Raw genomic sequence first — 15,509 nt, forward strand, 5'->3', positions numbered from 1 at the left:
GAATTAATAAAAATTAGTATTAAAACCCAACATACTAAATGGCCAAATTGATTTTCATCACAGTGACATTTTTTTGAAACTCTACAGATTTAATATGAAGCACTGCCCTAAGTATTGTACATTCTTAATTGCAGAGGTTTGTGCATAGCTTCTGTAATGACAGAAAATGGGGAGATTACTATGTACTACAAAAAGAGAGATAGAAGCTATGCTGTAGCCATTATCATTTTATTCACAAAGCTTCTGTTTTTTTTATATAAATTTTTAAAATACATTTATTTATTTGAGAGAGAGAGACAGCACAAGCAAATAGGAGGGACAGAAGGAGAAGGAGAAGTAGACTCCCCACTGAGCAGGGAGAACAATGCAGGACTCAATTCCAGGACCCCAATATCATGACCTGAGCTGAAGGCAAATGCTTAACCATCTGAGCCACACAGGCACCCCTCACAAAGCTTCTGTTAAAGTGAGAAATTTAAAAATCAGGGGCACCTGAGTGGGTCAGTAGGTTAAGCATCTGCCTTTAGCTCAGGTCATGATTCCAGAGTTCTGGGATCGAGTCTCACATGGGGCTCCCTGCTCAGTGGGGTGCCTGCTTCTCCCTCTGCCTGTTACTTGTGCTCCTTGCTTGTATCCTCTCCTTGTTTGTACTCTCTCTGTGTCAAATAAATAAAGTCTCTTTAAAAACAAAATAAAAATCGATTGTAAGGGATGCCTGGGTGGCTTATTTGGTTAAGCATCTGCCTTGTGCATGCTTATGATCCCAGAGTTCTGGGGTTGAATCCTACATTGGCTCCTTTTCAATGGGGATACTGCTTCTCCCTCTACCTGCTGCAACCCCTCTTTGTTCCCTCTCTATTTCTCCCTCTCTCTCTTTGACAAATAAAAATCAATTGGTGGATTGGGCTGGACAGCTAATCCAGAAATTCCAGAAACCAATTTCCCCCACACATAGATAGACTATTGTGGATAGTTGTTTACCTTAGGTTTCTTAGTTTATTTCATAAACACATAATAAGCTCAGTGTCTCAAAGTTTTGTGATGTAAATGTACTTCTGTTTGTATAATAGTCTATAATTTTTAGTTAATATAGAATATATAGAACACAGTTTATAACTTATAAATAGCTCAGAAATGGATTAACACATTAATTCCTTGCAACAGATATATGAAGGAAACGCTGATAACCATTTCCAAGATGGAAAGACTGAGAGGTAAGAGAGTTGACAAGGCTTATCAAAGGGACAAAATTTGAGAGGTTGGCTTTGTTTTAGTCACAAAATGTTACTGATCACCTTCTCAGAAAATTCTAAATTCTTGTGCCAGCTTATGGAAATATTTTCTGAAGTATTTATGCATGTAGTCTAAAAAGTGCAACAGAATTTAAGATTAAGATGAGAATGGATAGTTTAAAAAAATGTCAAGCAACTATTTTGGCACCTGAGAAAGAATACTTTCAGAATAAGCATTCTGTTAAATTCCATACTAAACTAATTAGTGCCTTCTGTTCATAGAAACCAGAAAATTATGACTTTAGATTTTGAGATATTCCAGTTGGCTGGTTTGATTATTGTGAAAGTGAAAACTTTGGCTACTTTTCATGAAGTAATTTTCAATGAAAGAAGCTACACATACAAGACTTCAGTGAAAGTTAGTCCACTTTCTTCACATTGCTTTTAAATTATTTTCAGTACTTCCCACAGCACCAAACTACATACAATTGTTAATATGTGTAGTAGATATTGATTGTGGCTTGCCTGTCATCTGTTCTCCATTTCATGCTTTTGACAGAATTGCATTTTTTTAGGTGTCCTCCTAAGGCAGCTGAAGGATCCTCCTACACTTTCTTCCTTCTTTCATTTTATCATTCACAGGCAAAAGCTTTTGATTTTGATGAAATCCCAAAAGTTCATTTTTGCCCTTGCTTCCCTTGCCTTTGGCGATGTTCCTAGGAAGATGTTGCTGCGGCTGAGGTCGAAGAGGTTGCTGCCTGTGTTCTCCTCAAGGATTTTGATGGATTCCTTTCTCACATTGAGGCATTCCTTCAATAAATCTCTTGCATGCACAATTTCATCTTACTTTCTGCTTCTTCTGAGAAGAAACTGACAAACTAACAGACATGAATGTAGAAGCACATAATTCCAGTTGTTAGAAGTCTTCCTTCTGTTCATGACAGAACCAATGCAAGCAAACTAACATATTGGGCAATATTGAAAAATGGAAAGGACCTCTTGATGAGGTCAGTGAAAGGCTGAATCAACCAATCTGAATTTGGTTTTATTTATTTATTTGACAGACAGAGATCACAAGTAGGCAGAAAGGCAGGCCAGGGTGGGGGGAGCAGGCTCCCTGCTGAGCAGAGAGCCTGATGTGGGGCTCAATCCCAGGACCCCAAGATCATGACCTGAGCCAAAGGCAGAGGCACCCCTCTTTTTTTTTTTTTGAGTGAGGCTTGAATGACTATATATTTTCCCCTTAAGGCTGCCTTTGCTGTATCCCATAGGTTTTGGAGTCTCTTCCCCCTAGCTGTTCTCAAAAGGCTCTTGTCTAAAATTATGGTTCATCACTCTCACAATCAAGTGCTTGAGGTCTTTCTAAATTTGTTGATCCTGGGGGGTGTCCTTTCTACCTCTAAGACATGAACACTGGTTCCATTCCCCAGATTTGGAAAATTTTCATCCAGAATTTGTTCGACTATATCTTCTAGTCTCTCTTTCTCCACCCCCTTAGGGATCCCCAAAATTCTGACATTGGAACATTTCATGGCATCATTTATTTCCCTAATTTCTGTTTTCATGGCTTCTCAGCTGTTTCTTCCATGCCTTCTCCTGCTCCTTTTCCTCTATTAGTTTGTCACCTAGATCACTAATTCTATCTTCTGCCTCAGGTTACCCTAGCTATTCAGGTATTCAGAATAGATTGGATCTCATTGACAGCATTTTTAATTTTTGCCAGATTGGCTCTCACGTCTGCCCTTAGAGATTGTATCTTGTCACTAATGGTTTTCTCCAACCTAGATATTGGCTGGATAATTCTTATCCTGAATTCCCTTTCTGAAACACTGTTTATGTCCATATCCAACAGTTCTGTGGAAGATGAAAAAGTCTCTGAATTTTTTCTCTGTTGGATGTTCCTATTTCCAATCATTATGGTGAGAGTTGGTTGAGGAGATGTATATCTGAATATATCAACTGCAATCCAGGCAAGGTTCACCCTGGAGTACTTCTGAGCAATCAGAATTCACCACCAAAAAGAAAGGAAAAAAAAGAAAAAAAGAAAGAGAGAAAGAGAGAGAGAAAAAAAGAGAAGACCCAGACAGAAAGGTCCCCAAAGTTAAGATTTATAAGGTATACAAATAGAAATGGTTGAAAAAAAGACTGACAAATGTAAATGAGAAGAAAAAAAAGAACCCAGACAAAATGAACTCCATAAATAATATTTCTATAATACCAGAGCAAAAACAAATACACAGAAACATTGACAGAAGGAAAAATATGGGAGGGTGGTTATAAATCCTTGATGTGCATGAGGAAGGTTATTTTGATTCTTCCTGGGTGTATCTTGATATCCTGTTAAAGGACTCAACTTTCCAGAGATGAAGGGAGATTAAAACTGGTTTATATATAGGAGTAGTATTGATTAAGGAAAGAGGATTACCTTGAAGCTTATATCTATATGTATACTAAAAAAAAGAAAAGAAAGAAAAGAAAAGAAAAACACAGGTATATGTATGAAAACAGTTCAAGTTAAAAGGTTATGGAATATGTTGTATTAAACCTCTGGTTGTAATATTAAGTATGTTAAAAAATTAAAAAGAACAAGAATAGAATAAATTAAAAACACAAGTTGTTATCTATGGAATATACAGGTCTTAGTGCAATACAGGGTGGTTAATACATTGTTTTCCCCTGATATTGTGGTTTTACAGTTTTATGGAGACCCAGTGGTCACTGTCATCTCATTCTTTTGGCTGGTTTTCTGGGGTAGGGGCCTGCCACTTTGTTTTTCAGTCAGTCTTGCTTGGGTTGAGTCCTCTTGCCCCCAGTCAAGGGGGCTGAGCTCTGTGGAAACCGGTTTTTCAGGCTTTTGTTCTCTGGAGTTTTTTTGTTTGTTTGTTTTGTTTTGTTTTCCTTTGGTGGCTTTTTTGTGGCTGGCTTTTTGGAGGTTTAGTAAAAAGAAAACTACAGGCAGACATTCATTTCAGAGAGAAGCCTCAGTCTGCTCCCCTCTGGGTGGTCCAGAACACATAGACTCCACCTCTGCAAACTCAGCTGAGCCATGCAAACCCCCACAGTCAGAGCACATCCCCAGCCATTGTCCAGTCTCGGGGTCATCCAAAGTGCCTGCTTATCTCTACACTCCTGTGCTGCTAAAACTGCCAGTGATATTGGTCCAGGGAGCCACGCTTCTGGTGGCTGCCTTTGCTGGGACTGCTGTCTGGGGTCCAGACCTCAGGTTGTTATGTGGGAGGTCTTACTGAGTTCCTTTAGGCACCAGCTGGGAGAGTCCAGGCCATTGGCTGGTCCTAGAGACAGCTGGCTAGCGCCTGGATGGAGCTTTCTTAGGCACAGGTGGGGGGAGTGGGTCAGACCTGGCCACACATTTTGCAAAAGTTCTAGGGGGTGCAGGCTGGTGCCATCACCAGACTCCTTCATGTGGGGGCGGGAGTGCCTCCAGCCTATCCGTGGTGTAAGCCACACAGCCTGAGGGCTCTGCCACACTCTTTCTGGCATGGGTGGTCACAGGTGGCAGCCGTCCTGGGTCCGTGGGCTTAGGCCTGTGCTCGTGACTGCCCAATTCCAGCAGTTGCACCTTTGGATTGTTTGCTCTTTTTGAGTGTGTTTAACCTGAGTCCAAGTTAATGCTGGTTTCCCAATCACAGGGCACTTTCATATTGGGGTATTACATTCCAATGGGTCACTTCTGGTGGCTCCCTCACCCTTTTGTTTATCCTCCAATAGCAGTTTGATCATTCCCACTCTGCTTTACCTCTCCACTGGGCTCTCCTGTCCCAATAGAGATCCATAAGTGTATAATCCTACATCTTAGGCTGATTTCATGGGTGTTCAGATTGTTCTGGTAGAAAATTAGCGTGCTTTAGGGGAGTGGTTGAAACAGGGTCTCCTACCTCTCCATCATCTTGCCTCTCCTGCTTTATAAAGCAATTTTGCAATATCTATCAAAATAAAAAAATAGCCAAATCCCTGAATTCCTTTAAAAATTTAAATAAACAATACACTCATAAACGTGTGCCAAAATATGCCTGCAGAGATATTCATTCCAGCATTATCTGCAGTAATAGTAAACTGAAAATCTTAAATGTCCATCAGTAGGGAATTGGTTAAGTAAAATATGGTATATTAATATAATGCCACAGTACAAAAATGAATTAGATCTTCTTATGCAGATATGGGATGATAGCTAAGATATATTATTAAGCAGTAAGCCACAAAACAGTGTGATCCTCTTCGGGTAGTGGGTGGTCCAAGAATGGTCCAAGAACTTTTTTTGGTTTGCTAGGCTACCTGGGACCCTTTTACCCAAACTACAAGGGCAACTCCACACTCAAATTCCCATTAGACTAATACCTTCTCCCCCAGAAGAGAGTTTGTAACTCCCTAGTTTTAGCAACTGGTGTTTCCCAGCACTTCTTTTTTTTTTTTTTTTTTTTTTTTTTTTTTGCCTCCCACTAATAAACCTTTATTTCACTCGTTATAACTGAGCAATGAATCTTCCACACTGAAATATCTTCCTTGCCCAATTAATCCAAAGGAAAAAAACTGAAATGATTAGTAAAGAAAAATGTAGGGACTAACACACCCTTTTAATATGTTTTTAAATATTTTTAAGGTTTAAAAAGTGCTTAAAGTTTGTAGTTCCTAGTAGGAAAACATTATCTGAATGAATACCCTAATGGAAAACCATTGTAGAATGTTTCAGTTGCATGGGGAGCAGAGGGGTAGGGACTCTCTTCATAGCACCCCAGCTTTCTTCATGAGAAGGTCGGAGGTACACTGGTTTGTATTATTGCGACATCCATTAGGTGATCGAAGTTGCTTTTCCTTCAGCAAGGGCTTTCTTTGTCAGAAGGGCATTATGCTTGACCTCCAAATTTGGCTGACAATTTACTGATGAGATTCATAACCTTTGGGTTGCTCTGATATTTTGACATATTCGCTGGGTTCTGGGCCACATCCTGGAAGGCCACCATAACTTCTGGATCCTGCATGGCTGCAAGAACTTCTGGATCACTAAGAATTTCATTGAGCCCAGGCATTCCTGCTATTCCAGGCATCCCCCCTGCCATTCCAGGCATTCCTCCCAGAAAATTACCAGGCATTCCCCCAGGAAAGCCACCTGGGAAAGAGCCATACTGAGCTCCTGATTGTCCTCTGGCTTCTTCCTCCCTCTGGGCTCTCTCCTGTTCTTCCCGAGCCTTCTTAACCCTTTCTATTCTTTCTTTGATCTCTCACTCTTCACGTTTTCGCTCATATTTTCTCCGATGTTCAGCAGTTTTCTGGGCCCTCGGCTGAACTTCTTTCAGCATCGCACTAGCATCTTCATCATAATCCAGTTTGCAAGCAAGGGCAAGATCATGCACCACTTCTTCCCAATGGCCCAGAAGTCTATGTGCTTTCCCGCGCCACTTATAAGGCTGAGCTGAATCAGGATTTATTTCAATAGCTCTGTCACAGTCTCGAAAGTCAGCATTTGGCTTCTGTAATTTGATGAAGACACTGGCTCTCTTGGCATACAGAATGGCCAAGCGAGGATTTAGTTTGATGGCATCTGTGAACAAGTCAATGGCTTTCTGTAGTTCACCATCATTTAGGGCATCAATGGCAGCCACTTTTTTATCATTTGCCTGATCCATCATTTCCTCAGTTATCTCTGCATTTTCATCTCCCATTTCTTGAGGGGCATCGGTATCTGGTTCAATCACACCTTCATTGTCAATTTCTAGATCACTCTCCTCACTTGATGGTTCATCTGTCTTTATGTTTTCCTCCGCTTTCTTACTATCTGGTTTTTCTTCCTTGATACTGTCTTCTGATTTAGTTTTATGAGTGGCAGGTGGTATTTTGCCCCCCATGCTCTCCACCCACTCCTGCAGGAAATGCATTTCTTCGGTGTGCAGAACGCTCGGATCCTGCTTACACATTTTCACGAAAGCCCGAAGCTCGCTCACTTTGCGGGGGTCCATGGTCCAGAGGCAGTGGCAGGCGGCAGGCCCAGCTGGGGTTGCGACCCGATTCCAGGCGCGGGTACTAGCTCAGCGTGATCGTGTAGAAGGGGCGTTTCCCAGCACTTCTTTTTTTTTTTTTTCCCAATTTATTTATTTTCAGAAAAACAGTATTCATTATTTTTTCACCACACCCAGTGCTCCATGCAAGCCGTGCCCTCTATAATACCCACCACCTGGTACCCCAACCTCCCACCCCCCCCCGCCACTTCAAACCCCTCAGACTGTTTTTCAGAGTCCATAGTCTCTCATGGTCAGACCCTCACTTACCATGGCACAGTATATGTTTGCAGTTATGTGCAAAAAAGATTTTTGAAGAATATCCAAGAATCTGCTACCAGGGATTAGGGAGAAGGAAGAAGAATGAATTGTGTGGGTTAGGGTATTTTATATTTAATTTTCTACCTATTCCAGAGAGTTGATCTTTTAGTATCTTTATTAGGTTAGAAGTACAAAAAAATACATGCTTATACTTATATAAAGAAAAAAAAAACCAATAATCTCTTTCCCTGTTCCTATTCCAGGTAACCAATATTAAGAGTTTGGTGTGTATATTGCCACATCTTCCTGTATGTTCATGTAAACATATACATGTATATATGGAGGCTATTTTTAGGAAATGGATTTTACTACTCAGACTACTTTCCAAATTATTATTTTCACTTTTATACCTGATCAATCTGTACTTATAATTTTAATTGGCTTTTCATAGCTGCATAATATTACATGGTATAAATTTTTTCCCCAACCTTTAATGGTGGATATTCTATACAAAAAAACAGTATAGCCTATAATAGGAATGCTGAATCAAAGCTTATGCACACAACCTTTTATTTATTTATTTTTTGAAAAACAGTTCAGAAAATGCTTTTGTAATTCTTCTTATTATTTATTTTTTATTTCTTTACAGCATAACAGAATTCATTGTTTTTTGCACCACACCCAGTGCTCCATGCAATGCGTGCCCTCCATAATACCCACCACCTGGCTCCCCCACTCTCTCACCCCCCACCCCTTCAAAACCCTCAGGTTGTTTTTCAGAGTCCATAGTCTTTCATGGTTCATCTCTCCCTCCAATTTTCTTCAACTCCCTTCTCCTCTCCATCTCCCTATGTCCTCCATGTTATTTGCTATTCTCTGCAAATAAGTGAAACCATATGATAATTGACTCTCTCTGCTTGCCTTATTTCACTCAGCAAAGTCTCTTCCAGTTCCCTCCATGTTGCTACAAAAGTTGGGTATTCATCCTTTCTGATGGAGGCATAATGCTCCATAGTGTATATGGACCACATCTTCCTTATCCATTCGTCCATTGAAGGGCATCTTGGTTCTTTCCACAGTTTGGCAACCATGGCCATTGCTGCTATAAACATTGGGGTATAGATGGCCATTTTTTTCACTACATCTGTATCTTTGGGGTAAAGACCCAGTAGTGCAATTACAAGGTCATAGGGAAATTCTATTTTTAATTTCTGGAGGAATCTCCACACTGTTCTCCAAAGTGGCTGCACCTACTTGCATTCCCACCAACAGTGGAAGAGGGTTCCTCTTTCTCCACATCCTCTCCAACATGTGTTGTTTCCTATCTTGCTAATTTTGTCCATTCTAACTGGTGTAAGGTGGTATCTCAATGTGGCTTTAATTTGAATCTCCTTGATGGCTAGTGATGATGAACATTTTTTCATGTGTCTGATAGGCATTTGTATGTCTTCATTGGAGAAGTGTCTATTCATGTCTTCTCCCCATTTTTTGATATGAATATCTGTTTTCTGTGTGTTGAGTTTGAGGAGTTCTTTATAGATCCTGGATATCAACCTTTTGTCTGTACTGTCATTTGCAAATATTTTCTCCCATTCCATGGGTTGCCTCTTTGTTTTGTTGGTTGTTTCCTTTGCTGTGCAGAAGCTTTTGATCTTGATGAAGTCCCAAAAGTTCATCTTTGCTTTTGGTTCCTTTGTCCTTGGAGACATATCTTGAAAGAAGTTGGTGTGGCTGATATTGAAAAGGTTACTGCCTATGTTCTCCTCTAGTATTCTGATGGATTCCTGTCTCACGTTGAGGTCTTTTATCCATTTCGAGTTTATATTTGTCACACAGCCTTTTAAATTGGAATTGGGCAGATTATTTTCTATGGTATTTAGCAATTCTTTCTCCAACCAGAAATTTATGAGCAACTGTTTCTTTATACTTAACTACACTGAAAGCTGTTAAATTTCTCAACAAGGTACAGAATGGGAATAGTAAATAATTGTTTTTATTTGCATTTTTAATGAATAAAGTTGGGCAGCTTTTCATATGTTAATTACCAATTTGAATTTCTCTTCAAAAAGCATTAGGTCCAGATGGTTTTATAAATAACTAAAAAATCTGGATCTTCTCCCATTTTACAAATAGCTCCTGTTATTTCAAAAAGGTAAAATTTCTTCAATTCACTTTGTTCAGATAATATAATTATAATATCCAAATTGATAAAACAACAACAAAAAAGTAGATCAGTGGTTGTGTGCACAATACAATAACTTGAGGAGCTTTTGAAAAATGCTCCTGCCTGGGTTACACTCAAAAGTTTCTGAATTTTTAAATTTGAGCTATGGCCAGGCACTTATGTTTCTTATGTACTACAGAACAATATTCCTTATCCATATAATGCTAATTTCTAAATGAAATGTTAAAATATTGAATCCAGTAGTTCATTGAAGGAATTTAATACTTCATAATTGCATTGAATTTATTCTAAAAATATAATGATGCTTCAACATGAGGATATCTAACAACTTCATTCATTACTTCCAAAAATTTAAAGAGAAAGACCATATAGTTATATCAGTAGATGCTTCAACATTATTTAGTAAAATTCATTCAAAATTCCTAGAAATATCTTTGAGTGTATTTGGACTGGAAACATATTATCATGATAAAACTGTTTATGGCAAACTATAGAAACATTATTGTAAAATAAGATATTAAATTTCCATTTAAGTCAGGATCCACTCAGGTATGCCTATTTTAATCAATAGCAAACATTTTTTTTTGAAATCTGTCTAGTGCACTAAGACAGTAGATAAGTCATACAGATTTTGGAACTAAAGAAGCATATATAATCATGCCATACAATAGTATACATAGATATCCAAGTGACTATAAAAATAGAACTGTTTATAAGACAATTTTATGAAGTAGAAGGCTAAACTGCAACTAAAGAATAACAATAGATTTTCTTTATACTAGGGCTAAGTAGTTAGAAAACCAAAAGGAAAATACATCATTCATAATTATAAAAATATGAAATACCTAAGATTAAGTTCAATAAAGAAAATATAGGACCTATGTGAAGATGGCTATAACATTTTCTTGATAGATTTAAAATAAGTATCTCAAAATGGAAGAAGCTCTACCATGTTCATGTATAAAAAGAGTTTTAACAAATGTCAATTCATCACAAGTTCCCATACAAATATAATACAATTTAAGCACACACACACAATGTTTTAAAGGTTTTCTTTTATTGGAACCAGACGAAATTGTTTCAGTTGAAATGGAAGAATTATCTGAGAGTATTTTTTTTCATTTATTTATTTTCAGCATAACAGTATCATTATTTTTTCACCACACCCAGCGCTCCATGCAATCCGTGCCCTCTATAATACCCACCACCTGGTACCCTGACCTCCCACCTCCCTGCCACTTCAAACCCCTCAGATTTTTTTTCAGCGTCCATAGTCTCTCATGATTCACCTCCCCTTCCAATATACCCCAACACCCTTCTCTCTAACTCTCCATGTCCTCCATGCTTTTTGTTATGCTCCACAAATAAGTGAAACTATATAATAATTGACTCTCTCTGCTTGACTTAATTCACTCAGCATAATCTCTTCCAGTCTCCTCCATGTTGCTACAAAAGTTGGGTATTCGACCTTTCTGATGGAGGCATAATACTCCATAGTGCATATGGACCACATCTTCCTTATCCATTCATCCGTTGAAGGGCATCTTGGTTTTCCACAGTTTGGCGACCATGGCCATTTCTGCTATAAACATTGGGGTACAGATGGCCCTTATTTTCACTACATTTGTATATTTGGGGTAAATACCCAGGAGTGCAATGGCAGGGCCATAGGGAAGTTCTATTTTTAATTTCTTGAGGAATCTCCACACTGTACTCCAAAGAGGTTGCACCAACTTGCATTCCCAGCAACAGTGTAAGAGGGTTCCCCTTTCTCCACATCCTCTCCAACACATGTTGTTTCCTGTCTTGCTAATTTTGGCCATTCTAACTGGAGTAAGGTGATATCTCAATGTAGTTTTAATTTGAATCTCCCTGATGGCTAGTGATGATGAAAATTTTTTCATGTGTCTGATAGCCATTTGTATGTCTTCATTGGAGAAGTGTCTGTCCATATCTTCTGCCCATTTTTTTTTTTTTTGATATGATTGTCTTTTTGTGTGTGTTGAGTTTGAGGAGTTCATTATAGATCCTGGATATCAACCTTTTGTCTGTACTGTCATTTGCAAATATCTTCTCCCATTCCATGGGTTGCCTCTTTGTTTTCTTGACTGTTTCCTTTGCTGTGCAGAAGCTTTTGATTTTGATGAAGTCCCAAAAGTTCATCTTTGCTTTTGTTTCCTTTGCCTTTGGAGACATATATTGAAAGAAGTTGCTGTGGCTGATATCGAAGAGATTACTGCCTATGTTGTCCTCTAGGATTCTGATGGATTCCTGTCTCACATTGAGGTCTTTTATCCATTTTGAGTTTATTTTTTTGTACGGTGTAAGAGAATGGTTCTCTGGCAGTCTGGAGCTGCCCAGACAGCCGCTGCTGCCGTGGTTTTGGGTACAAGCAAAAAATCCTGAGTTCCCAGGGACCGCTACTGGGAACCTGCTCTGCCAGCGGCCAAGGGGGAATTTATATGGGCTTTGCAGCCAGACTGAGGCTTCTCTCTGAGTGGGAGGTCAGGGTGCAGTTTGCTTTCCTCTAAACCTACAAAAACCATCAAAAGCGGTCAAGGCGAGAGAGAAAAACAAAAGTGAACAAATATAAAAACCTCTAGAGAACAAAAGCCTGAAAAAACCAGTTTCCTCAGAGCCCACCCCATTGAGGGGGGCGGGAGGACTTAGCTGAGAGAACTTCAGGGACTGAAAACCCACGTGGCAGGCCCCTCCCCCAGAAAACCAACCGGGAAAGGAAAAAAAAAAAAAGAGGACAAGAGAACAACCACCACTACTTCATAGAAAAACTTTTAATATTAATTCGATCCCACTATTCTGGCTCATTTTTTTATATAGTTAATTTTTTATTATTATGTAGATAGTTTTTTAACCTATTTACCATCACAGTGAGATGTACAGTACATCAAATTCCATAATAACCTTCTAACCTGAACTTTTTGATACATACACCTGTGTTTTCCTTTTGCATTTCTATTTTTTAATTTTTTTTAAATTTTAGTTTAGTTTAGTTTATTTCTTTTTTAAATTTTTATTTTCTAATATTCATATATAGTTAAACTTCTAGGTAATCCCCTTTCCCCAATCAATGCCACCCCTATAGGTAAACCAATTCCTAATCCCCCCCTTACCTTAGGAAATTTGAGTCCTTTAACAAAGATATCAAGATACCTCCAGGAAGAATCAAAACAACCTTCCTCACCCACACTGAGAATTTACAACCACTCTCCCATCTTTTTCTTCCACCAGTATTTCTGTGTTTTTCTGTTAGTCCTGATAGTGTATAAATCTTACACTCAGGGTTCTTTTTGACGACATTCTTCCTTTATTTGCATATATATATGCAAATATATATATATATTTTTTTCTCTTGTCATATACTTTTATCAGTCTTTTTGTTTGTCTGTGTCTGTTTGTATACTTCATAAATCTTACCTTGGGGCCCATTTGGGCTAAAACTTCTCTTTTTTTTTCAATTTATTTATTTTCAGAAAAACAGTATTCATTATTTTTTCACCACACCCAGTGCTCCATGCAATCCGTGCCCTCTATAATACCCACCACCTGGTACCCCAACCTCCCACCCCCCCACAACTTCCAACCCCTCAGATTGTTTTTCAGAGTCCATAGTCTCTCATGGTTCACCTCCCCTTCCAATTTACCCCAACTCCCTTCTCCTCTCTAACACCCCTTGTCCTCCATGCTATTTGTTATGCTCCACAAATAAGTGAAACCATATGATAATTGACTCTCTCTGCTTGACTTATTTCACTCAGCATAATCTCTTCCAGTCCCATCCATGTTGCTACAAAAATAGGGTATTCATCCTTTCTGATGGAGGCATAATACTCCATAGTGTATATGGACCACATCTTCCTTATCCATTCATCCGTTGAAGGGCATCTTGGTTCTTTCCATAGTTTGGCGACCGTGGCCATTGCTGCTATAATCCTTCTCTTTTATCTCACCTTTTTTTCCTGTCTCTCTCCCTCTCTCTTTTTTTTCTTTTCTTTTTCTTTTTCCTCTCATTTGGGTGGGGAACCCTGATTGCTCAGAAGCATTCCAGGGTGCACCTTGACTGCACCACAGTCGATACACCCAGCTACACCTGTTTAGTCATCTCTCACCAAAATGACTAGGAGGAGGAATGCCCAACAGAAGAAAAATACAGAGGATGGACCTTCTGCAACAGAGCTAATGGCTATCAACATAGACAATATGTAGGAAAGATAATTCAGGCTAACAATTATCTGAGAATATTTAAGAAATCTATGCTAATAAGAATGCCTCATGGAAATTAGTTTAACCAGATATTAAAACTTAACTTGTAAAACCATCCAAATAGATGGACAGATGATAGATATCACCGACCAAACTTTAATCAGGCTTCCCTAAGCCCCCTTCTCAATGAGGTTTTGACACTGGGCTTCAGAGTCTCTCCTTATTGGGACTGCATTGCCCAGTTTTATTAAGAATCCTACTAAATCAGTTTAAGTAGAATCCCCCACCCTAGGCATCTCCTCATTCCACAGCATTTTCCAGGTAGTATCTGACCATCCTAACCTGCTTTCAGCAAAAATCCTATTAAATCAGTATAGCAAGAATTCTCCCTATCCTTGATTTCCCCTCTGAATAATTTTCTGTCTACTAACTACCTCTCCCCCACCTGCTCCTTGGCTTTAAATCCCCAGTTGTCTTTGCTGAATTCAGAATTGAGCCAAGTTCTATGTTATGGTATGTTTTCTCTCATTGCAATTATCCTGAATAAGACCAGTTTTTTTTAAGATTTTAATTCCAGTTAATATAGAGTGTTGTGTTAGTTTCAGGTACACAATATAGTGATTCAAAAATTTCATACATCAGTGCTGATTACCAAGGTTTATTCCTTAATCCTTTTCACCTCATCCCTTCTGGTAACTATCAGTTTGTTCTCTACAATTAAGAGTCTGTTTCTTGATTTCTCTTTTTTCTCTTTACTTATTTGTTTTGTTTCTCAAATTCTATGTATGTGTGAAATTATATTGTGTTGGTCTTTCTCTGAATGACTTATTTCACTTTGCCTTATACTCTCTAGCTCCATCCATGCATTTGCAAGTGGCAGATTTCATTCTTTTTTATGGCTGAATAATATTCATCATTCTTTATATATAATATATATATATATATAATTCATATATATGTATGTCAATTCATTTATTGATGGACATTTTGGCTGCTCCTGTAGTTTGCCTATTGTAAATAATGTTGCTATAAACATAGAGAACTTGCATCCCTTTCAATTAGCATTGTTGCGCTCTTTGAGTAAATACCCAGTACTGTGATTAATCGTAAAGTAGTTCTATTCTTAACCTTTTGAGGAACTTTCATACTCTTTTCCACAGTAGCTACACCAGTTAACATTCCCAACAGTGCATGAGTGTTCATTTTTCTCCATATCCTCACCAAAACCTGTTGTTTCTAATGTTGTTGATTTTAGCCATTCTGACTGAAGTGATATATCACTATAGTTTTGATTTGCATTTCTTTGATGGTAATTGATGATGAACATCTTTTCATGTATCTGTTGGTCATCTAGATGTCTTCTTTGAAGTAATGTCTGTTTATGTCTTCTGTTCATTTTTAATTTGAATATTTGTTTTTTAGGTGTTGAGTTGTATCCATTTTTTATATATTTTTGGTATAAACCCTTTATTGGATATGTCATTGCAAACATCTTCTCCCATTCTGTAGGCTGCCTTTTAGTTTTGTTGATTGTTTCCTTCACTGTACAGAAAGCTTTTTATTTTGATGTAATCCCAATAATATATTTTTGCTTTTGTA

General features: G+C 38.4%; 1 pseudogene; it reads right to left on the reverse strand.

Moving 5' to 3' along the window:
- Window positions 1–5,956: 5,956 nt before the first annotated feature.
- LOC122896371 lies at window positions 5,957–7,298 on the reverse strand (annotated as a pseudogene).
- Between the last annotated feature and the right edge of the window lie 8,211 nt (window positions 7,299–15,509).

This window comes from Neovison vison, chromosome X, assembly GCF_020171115.1.
Source record: "Neovison vison isolate M4711 chromosome X, ASM_NN_V1, whole genome shotgun sequence".
NCBI lineage: Eukaryota > Metazoa > Chordata > Mammalia > Carnivora > Mustelidae > Neogale > Neogale vison.